Source organism: Carlito syrichta, unplaced genomic scaffold, assembly GCF_000164805.1.
Source record: "Carlito syrichta isolate Samal-C Ts95f unplaced genomic scaffold, Tarsius_syrichta-2.0.1 Scaffold313764, whole genome shotgun sequence".
NCBI lineage: Eukaryota > Metazoa > Chordata > Mammalia > Primates > Tarsiidae > Carlito > Carlito syrichta.
Genome location: NW_007257860.1, coordinates 1 through 9004, shown reverse-complemented (window position 1 = coordinate 9004; position 9004 = coordinate 1).

Here is a 9004-nt window from a genome sequence, read left to right as displayed (position 1 = left end):
CACTCTCACCCCTCCTGTTCAGTATAGTATATTCAGTCCTGGCTAGAGCAATCAGAGAAGAGAAGGCAATCAGGGGTATCCAAATAGGAAAAGAGGAAGTCAAGCTATCTTTCTTTGCAGATGACATGATCATGTACCTTGAAAACCCAAAAGAATCTGTCAAAAACCTCCTTACACTGATAAAGGACTTTGGCAAAGTCTCAGGATATAAAATAAATGTGCAAAAGACAATCACATTTCTTTACACCAATAATAAAAAAACAGAAACCCAAATAAAAAGCACAATTCCATTCACAATAGCCACAAAAAAATTGAAATGCCTTGCCATCTTCCTAACCAGAGACGTGAAAAACCTTTACAATGAAAACTTCAAAACTCTTCTCAAAAAAATCAAAGATGACACAAACAAGTGGAAAAATATTCCATGCTCATGGGTTGGAAGAATCAATGTTGTGAAGATGTCCGTCTTACCTAAGGCAATCTACAGATTCAATGCAATACCCATCAAATTACCAGCAACATTCTTCTCAGACTTAGAATAAACAACACATGAATTCATATGGAAACACAAACAACCAAGAATAGCCAGAACAAGCCTCAGCAAAAAAAACCAAAGCAGGCGGTATCACATTACCAGACTTCAAACTTTACTATAAAGCTACAATCATCAAAACAGCTTGGTATTGGTATAGGAACAAGCATATAGATCAATTGAATAGAATTGAGATTCCAGAAGCAAAAGCTCAATTTCTCAACCAACTCATCTTTGACAAAGCCTCCACCACGTACCACTGGGGAGAGGAGAACCTATTCAGTAAATGGTGCTGGGAAAACTGGCTGACCACTTGCAGAAGATTGAAACAGGACTCCTATCTATCCCCATACACAAAAATTAACTCTAAATGGATCAGAGACCTAAATGTAAAACCTCAAACCATAAGAACCTTAGAAAATGAAGGACATACCTTCATGGAAATTGGAACTGGCAAAACCCAAACAAAACCCGAAACCCACAGGCCATAAGAAATAAGATAGACAAGTGGGACCTCATTAAACTGACAAGCTTCTGCAAAGTCAAAGAAACCATCAAGAGAGCAGGCAGACAGCCTACAGACTGGGAAAAAGTATTTGCCAACACTAGGTCTGACAAAGGCTTAACATCCTGGATCTACAAGGAACGCAAACGTACTGAAAAGAAAAAAACAAACAACCCCATTATAAAATGGGCAAAAGATATGAACAGACACTTCACAAAGGAAGACATCCAAGCAGCCAATAGACACATGAAGAAATGTTCAACTTCACTAATCATCAGGGAGATGCAAATCAAAACCACACTGAGATACCACCCAACTCCAGTCAGAATGGCAATTATCAGTAACTGAAAAAATAACAGTTGCTGGAGAGGGTGTGGTAAAAGGGAAACTTCTACACTGTTGGTGGGAGTGTAAAGTAGTGCAACTTCTGTGGAAAGCAGTGTGGCAATTCCTAAAAGCTCTAAATATCAACCTCCCATATGACCCTGCAATCCCCCTACTGGGAGTATACCCTGAAGAGCTCAAATCACTCTATCAAAAAGATACCTGCACACGAATGTTTATCACAGCATTGTTCATAACAGCAAGAACCTGGAAGCAACCATGCTGCCCATCAAAAGAGGACTGGATTTTAAAAATGTGGTACATATACACGATGGAATACTACGCAGCCATAAAAAAGAACAAAATCATGAATTTTGCAGCAACCTGGATGGAACTGGAGTCTATAATACTGAGTGACCTCTCACAGAAACAAAAATCTGACTATCACATATTCTCACTCATATAGTGGACACTGATCATCCAACATATTACCATGAGAAAATGACTGATAGTGGTGGGAAACTATAGCAGGGAAGGGAAAGGAGATGGGATTAATGGTAGTAAACAACTGTCTGGGGACTGGGAGACACCTTTTATCAACAAGGGTGCCTGAACGAAGCATATTTGTATATCTAACCCTTAACTGTACCCCACAATATCATAATAAAAAAATATTGATTAATAAAAAAAAGTGGACTGGATACAGAAAATGTTGTATGTATACATGATGGAATACTATGTTGCCATAAAGAGGAACGAAAGCATGTCCTTCGCAGAACATGGATGCAGTTGGACTCCATCATTCTAAGCAAACTATTAAAGAAACAAAAAACTACATACTGTATGCCCTCATTCATAAGTGGCCCCTGAACATTGGGCAAATGAGTACAGATGTGGGAACAACTGACTCTGGGCACTGCTAATAGGGAGAGGTAAGAAGGGAGAATAAGGGGCACACAACCACTCACTGAGTACCATACTCACTACAAGGGGGAAAGAGGGCTCGCTAGAAGCCCAAACCTCACCTACATGCAAATTACTTAGAAAATCCTCACATGTATCCTATAACTAAATAAAATGATAAAATAAAAGAGTTAAATAGCTTTTATTTCTGTACAATGTAACAGACCCCTGTGGATAAAATTCCATCCCAAATAGAACACAAGATTTGAGTCATGTGAGAACAAGTTCATGAATTTATTGCACAAAGGTAGAGTTAACATTTAAATAGTATTTTCTTCTCTAAATTTGAACTTTAGCTCCATGATAAAATTAATGAGATGATCTAAGTGAATTCTTAGCCTGCTCATTGGCTACATTTTCTTTAGATACTTTAATAAGGAAATAGCTCCAATATAACCCAGAAATAACAACTCATTTACTTTTATTCAGGTTGAAACAACATTTATTTTGGCCTATGGATGTTTGACAGAAACAATCTAGAAAGAGGTCTTATGAGGTTATGGTTTGTGCTAAATAAGAGAATTATGATATAATTTTTTTAACTTCCTATTAATGTACCACATCAGTTCCTTTTATAGACATAAGGCTAATGATTTGTTACTCACATCGATCTACCCCATGTCATTTGACCCCAAAAGTTAAAATAAAACAATTACAAACAAAGCTTTGAACAATGATACAGTCTCCTTTTACCTTGTTTGAACTTTTCTTTTACTTCTACTGTAAGTAAATGGACGCCATCAGAAAACTATATACAATATTCCCTCCTCTACCATCCAAGGTTTTAGTTACCCACTGTCAACTGTAGTCCAGAAATACTAAATCAAAAATTCTGCAAATAAACAATTCATAAATTTTAAACTATGTACCGATCTGAGTAACATGATAAAATACCACACCATCCTCCACCATCCTCTCCATCCTGCCTGGGACACGAGCCATCCCTTTGCCTTGCATATCTACCTAGTATACGCTACCTACCCATTTGTCATTTAGGAACCATATCAAGTCAGTATTACAGGGCTTGTGTTCAGATAGCCCTTATTTTACTTAATCATTCTATTTGTCTGTTAGTTATTGTTGCTAATTTCTTACAGTGCCTAATTTATACGTTAGAAATTATAGATATATATAAATAGGAAAAAACAAAATCCACACAGGGTTCAACACTATTTGCCATTTCAGGCATTCACTCTGTGTCTTGGAACATATCCTCCCCAAGTAAGGGGGGATATTGTACATAAAAGTGTGTGAAAGTGTTTTTAAGTATACAAATTGCAGCCACAATCAACAGGATTTTAAATGTAATTTTTTCTTTCTTTGTTTTTACAATGTGTTTACTATGCTACAGTACTAGGTACTCTTCTAAGTACTTTATAAATATTAATTCATTTATTCTTCTAAATGAAGCTATAAATTAAATGCTTACAAGATCAGTAAAATAGAATATTTCTCACTTCAGAGAATAAAAAATTAATTATCAGTGGGGGTAAATTGCCTAATAGCACATAGCCAATGAGTAATCCAGCTAGGATTCAAATCCAGGCTGTCTAGAGTACATGTGCTTAATCACAGTACCCAAATCACAACATTGCCATTGCTTAATCGAACTTCAATTGGATTTCAAACTCAAACAGTACATGCTATATTTGGGGAAAATTTTCAGGACAGTCAATATATTTTATATAAGTTTTTGGATGTGTAGTAAAGCACTATAAAAATCTTCACAACCTGTATGCAAATTTCTTTTCTATTAGGCACAGGAGAAATGCTTTCCCCGCTATCCAAGTATCTGTCAGAAATTAGTTCCTAGAAGATATACTTCTGTCTTAAATTTAACTTCAACAAGATCAAGGTTATAGTCAAAGATGAGAAGATTATTTAGAAGAGGCTTGGGACATAACAGCACTAGAAATAAAATGTAGAAGAGATTTCTGAAAAGACAAAAAAAAAGAAAAATTTTGTTCTAAAAAACAGAAATGTTTGAAAATGAAGAACATATGCATAAACAATTCACAAAGAATACTGTAGCACCACATGAAATGTTAATAAGCAGAACCTAGCCAGGTGGCTTTAAGTAAATTTAGAGAATATTTCTTATAAATATCAGGTGTGTTTGGATATTCTGTGAAAGGGAAGGGAAATACATAAGAACATTTGACTGCAAAAGTTAAAATAAAACAATTGCAAGCAAAGTTTTGAAAAATGGCACTATTTCCTTTTACCTTGTTTTAACTTTTCTTTTTCTTCTACAGTAAGTAAAAGGACCTCATCAGAAAAATATTACAGTATTCCCCCAACTTAATTTATAAATTAGGTACAGTAAGAAATTACTGAGGAAGGGAAATACATAAGAACATTTATGTGACAGCAATTATTTTAACATATTTCATTGATGCTGGCATATACCTCAAATCAAGTGAATCTTAGGGACAGTGTTCCAAATTTAAACATTATTCTTGATTCTTAAACAGTCATTTTAGATTTCTCTATGCCACTGTCCAGGAGCTAGCATCATTTTAAAAAACTTAGGCAAGATCATTATTTAAGTGATTTGGTTAATAATATGCCATGGAAAGCAAATTGGTAGAATATAATTACACATACACAGATAAAAAAGAATCATAAAATATTAACTAAAAATACTTTGGTATCATTTATGTTTGGCTAATAATGTTTATACAAACTGAAAAGGTAGAATTGCATGACCTTTATTCACATTTCTTGTAGTCAATCTTTTTGATAAACAAAGCCAAAATGGACACTTTAGATGTATTCAGGTCTATAAAATAAATTTTAGAGTCAAATTAAGCTCATTTAATTCCTCGCTGATGGTACCTTGTGAAATCACTTATGACTGATGGGTAAGGCCAAACTCTCTTGCTATTCTTGCTGCCTACTCAGAGACCCATATCATCTCTTAAATGTCACTCCTGTAATTTCTGTAACTGTCACCACAGGGTTAGTGGCTTCTTACTTTACACAGAAAAATCTAGACAATTTATTTTTCTTTACATATGAGAGTTTCAGAATAGTGGGACAAGATCACTATTGAGTCAGTATTGTCTGTTTCATAAAATATAACAATACCAAGTTAATAAACTCCATAAGATTTGACTAAATCAGAGGTAAATTTAATTCAGAAATACCTCTGTAGAGAGTGATAAAATATATACGTAATTTTATTAAATATTCCTTATGTTCAATAATTATTTAGATTATCACTAAACAAGCCTATACACAGTAACTTTGCTGATTATTTATTCATACTTCTTTTACAGCACTGATCACTTATACAGTGATCACTCTGAAAGCAAGTGCTTAGATACCTTACAGTCCCTATGAGAATTCTTGCATATGGTAGACTCCCTTTATACACATAGATGAAATGACGGGCTATCTGTGGCAGCATCTTCTTTGGAGTCCAGAGACCTTCCTGTTGTTTTATAGGAAGTGTGCCATATTTCCAGACACATCTTTTCAATAGAAACATCTAGTGGAAAATTATCAAATACCAAAGACCTCTGTCTCCTTATGCAGCATTAAATAACTACACTTTATCTATTACCTGTAGAAAAAACAAGGCTCCATTCAGCAGAACTGTTAAACCCAAATTTCAGAATCCGAGAGACCAACAAAGAGCCAGCTCTGATGCAAACACACAAGGGTCTTTATTCAGGCTCGAGTCTGGGCTCACGCCCGAAGCAGCAGCTTCAGGGATGAGAGCCCCGATCCAGCATGACAAGCAGTTTTTATACATCATTACAGAGGGAGGGGAAAGAACTTTAAACTTGTTTTTACATGATAGGTTAATTTCTCCTAATGGGTACGGGGGCACTTGGGATTGGTCTGGTCCACTCAGCTACCTGTGATTGATGGGGGAGCTGCTAAATGAGCAGAGTAGAATGTCAGATAAGCTAGGTTTAGCAAGCAGGCAGGCTAAGCAAAGGAATGTCTGGGAGGGGTTTATTACTTGACATTCACATACTGCTAGCAGCAGTTGCGGAAGCAATCGGTTATTTTATGAGACAAACAAAAATTAAACTTAACAAAATTCTAAGTACAAACACTGCAAACAAATACAGTGAACGTGGGGTAGGAATTCATATAGTAATAGTTCTCTTAGAGTGTTTTTTTTTTTTTAATCTCTTGGGTCTCTCATTCCCCCCTCTCAGAGGAACCTATAGATAAGACCCAATCATGGGTCTACATAGGTTGTTTTTTTTTAAGACCATTCTGAAAATGTGTAGGAGAGTTGAGACACCAAGGATGAATACCAAGCGGTTGGCACTGGTGCTTGAGTACCATGAGTTGAACAGTGCTGACTTGATTTTTAACAAAGGCTACAAGATTGTTGATGATGCAAGGCCCAAAAATAAGTAGGAGAATTAAAACAACTAAAGGGCCAACTACGGTGGAAATTAGTGTAGTAAAGCAGGGGGTGTGGTTAAATCATGCTTTAAACCAATTGAGTTGTTGCTCTTGTTCTCTAAAATTACAACAGTAGGAATAGAGACAATGAAATTTGTAAAATTAACTGTATCTTATTAAACCTTAAAATATTATGATTGGTCATGCTTGAACTAACATGATTCTTTGACGTTAGCATGACCTATTTTAGAATAATTGAAACCTTACATTAATTGTAGTTAAAACTGGCCTAAAAGAATGCAGCCCAGTCTAAAGTACGCGCTGGGCTCTCAGGTGTGTGGCCCAAACTTTGTGCTGAGCCATTTTTGACAACTTTATTATTGAAAAGCTTGAAACTGCTCCCTATAAGTGTATACTAATTTTACAAATATACTGTTAAATTGTATAAAGAAGCTTGTACCATATAAAAGGCTCTCAAATGTGACCTGAATTTGAATTATATTTAATTTGTAAGCCGAAACCACAGTTTTATGGGAAACAGGAACAATAGGTTTTCAGAGTAAGCCATGCCTGTTACAGTTACAGAGCTTTCAGCTTAGATCAGCAGAGTTTCTTTAGGTTACTTGTGTTTTATGGTAAAAAGAGGAGGAAAATGGGGTCAATGGCTCCCAAACACGTCCTAGCGGTCTCGGGGTCTACGGCCCTCCCTGATCCCTAACGCTCAGTGGGCCTCCGTGGCCGGCTCCCAACATCTTCCCCTTTTTTATTTATTATTTTAGTACAAAACCATGAAACTCGGTGTTAAGCTGAAAAATGTTCCTTTTCAATACTCTGGAAATAACTGGAAATAGGCACAGCAAGACAAGAATTACTGTCCCGCAAATTCTTACATTAATAAGTATAGACATTAATGACTTTTGATTAGCAAACAATGAGAAGTTATTAAATATGGAACTAGTCAATTCATAGGACCGGAACTGCTTTTAGCAACTTATGTCCTGTATGTCTTAATGTAATTTAGTGAGGTTTATATTTAAGTCCGAATGATTTTAAATTTTAAGGATATGATTTTTCATCTTGTCCCAAGTATGGACAGACTTATTTACCTCCAAAGGAATGAGGCAACTCCACTGAAACTCAGAGTGGCATCAGAGAGCCAGTTTTATTTTTAAAGTCGCCAGCTCTTGTTTTACTGCTAATGCTGCCTTTTTTTTTTAAAGCATTAACTTTTATTTTTTAACTTTTAATCTACAATTTTTTGAGTAGCCAATGCAATAGAAATATCCTTAGATAACTGATTAGCAAAGGTAGCTGTATGAACTTCCTTAGATAGAGCTACAGTTGAAACTGTTACTGAAGTAGTAATTGCTATTAATGCTATAATTTTTAAAATTAAGTAGCTAAAAAAAATTTTCTGTCTTTCTAACATAGCATTAACCTTATATAATGTTTGTAAACCATTCAGCGTATTAACGGGATGACAAAGATATGGGGACCATTAAATAGGGGAGTTGCTTGAGAATGACAGATTTCTTACAAAAGGCCTTGGTTAAACAATTAGTAAAATGCATTCAGTACAAGATATCTTATAAACATTAGCACGATAAATAATTTTAACAGTTTGATATTCACTCAAAATAAGAAATATATAAGGAGATTGCAAGTATGCTCTAATATGGTATAACTGAGTTTGTCCAATGAATTTAGACAGGCTGCCTGGCTGAAGGGCTGCAAGAGCTCTCCATAGATGAGGCTGAATAATCTGCTGGATGCCGTACTTGATGGACAGTACTGGAGGCACCCATCCATTGGAATGACACCTAGCTGCGGCAAACGTATAGCCATTAAAAACCCCAGTCACTAATATATTCTTATACCAGGCACAGGATAGTCCACCTTAGAGTTATAAGCACAGTCTCTTCATGTCAGGAAGCCAGTATGTTGCTGGATGAGAGACCAGTCCTTTTCCGTATCATTGAAGGGGCAAACAGATGCCAATAGGCATCTAGTCGCATGATAGGGTTAGTTCCTCCAGGCATTAACATTTGCAGCCATCATCCATCCTGATAAGGGCTTTCTGTACTTAGAGACTTAAAGGTAGATATTAAGCAAGAAGCCCGGTAATTATTAAAAGTAGAATTATTATATTATTATATTGAAAACATTAGAGACATGTAGTTAGGTTATAGCTTAAATTGAGAATTTAAAACAGGTAAACATTGGCAGGAGACAACAGTTTCCTTTGTTTTTATAATAGTGTGATATACTTATTATAATAATAGATGTGCTAGAGAGTGAAGCCCAGGTTA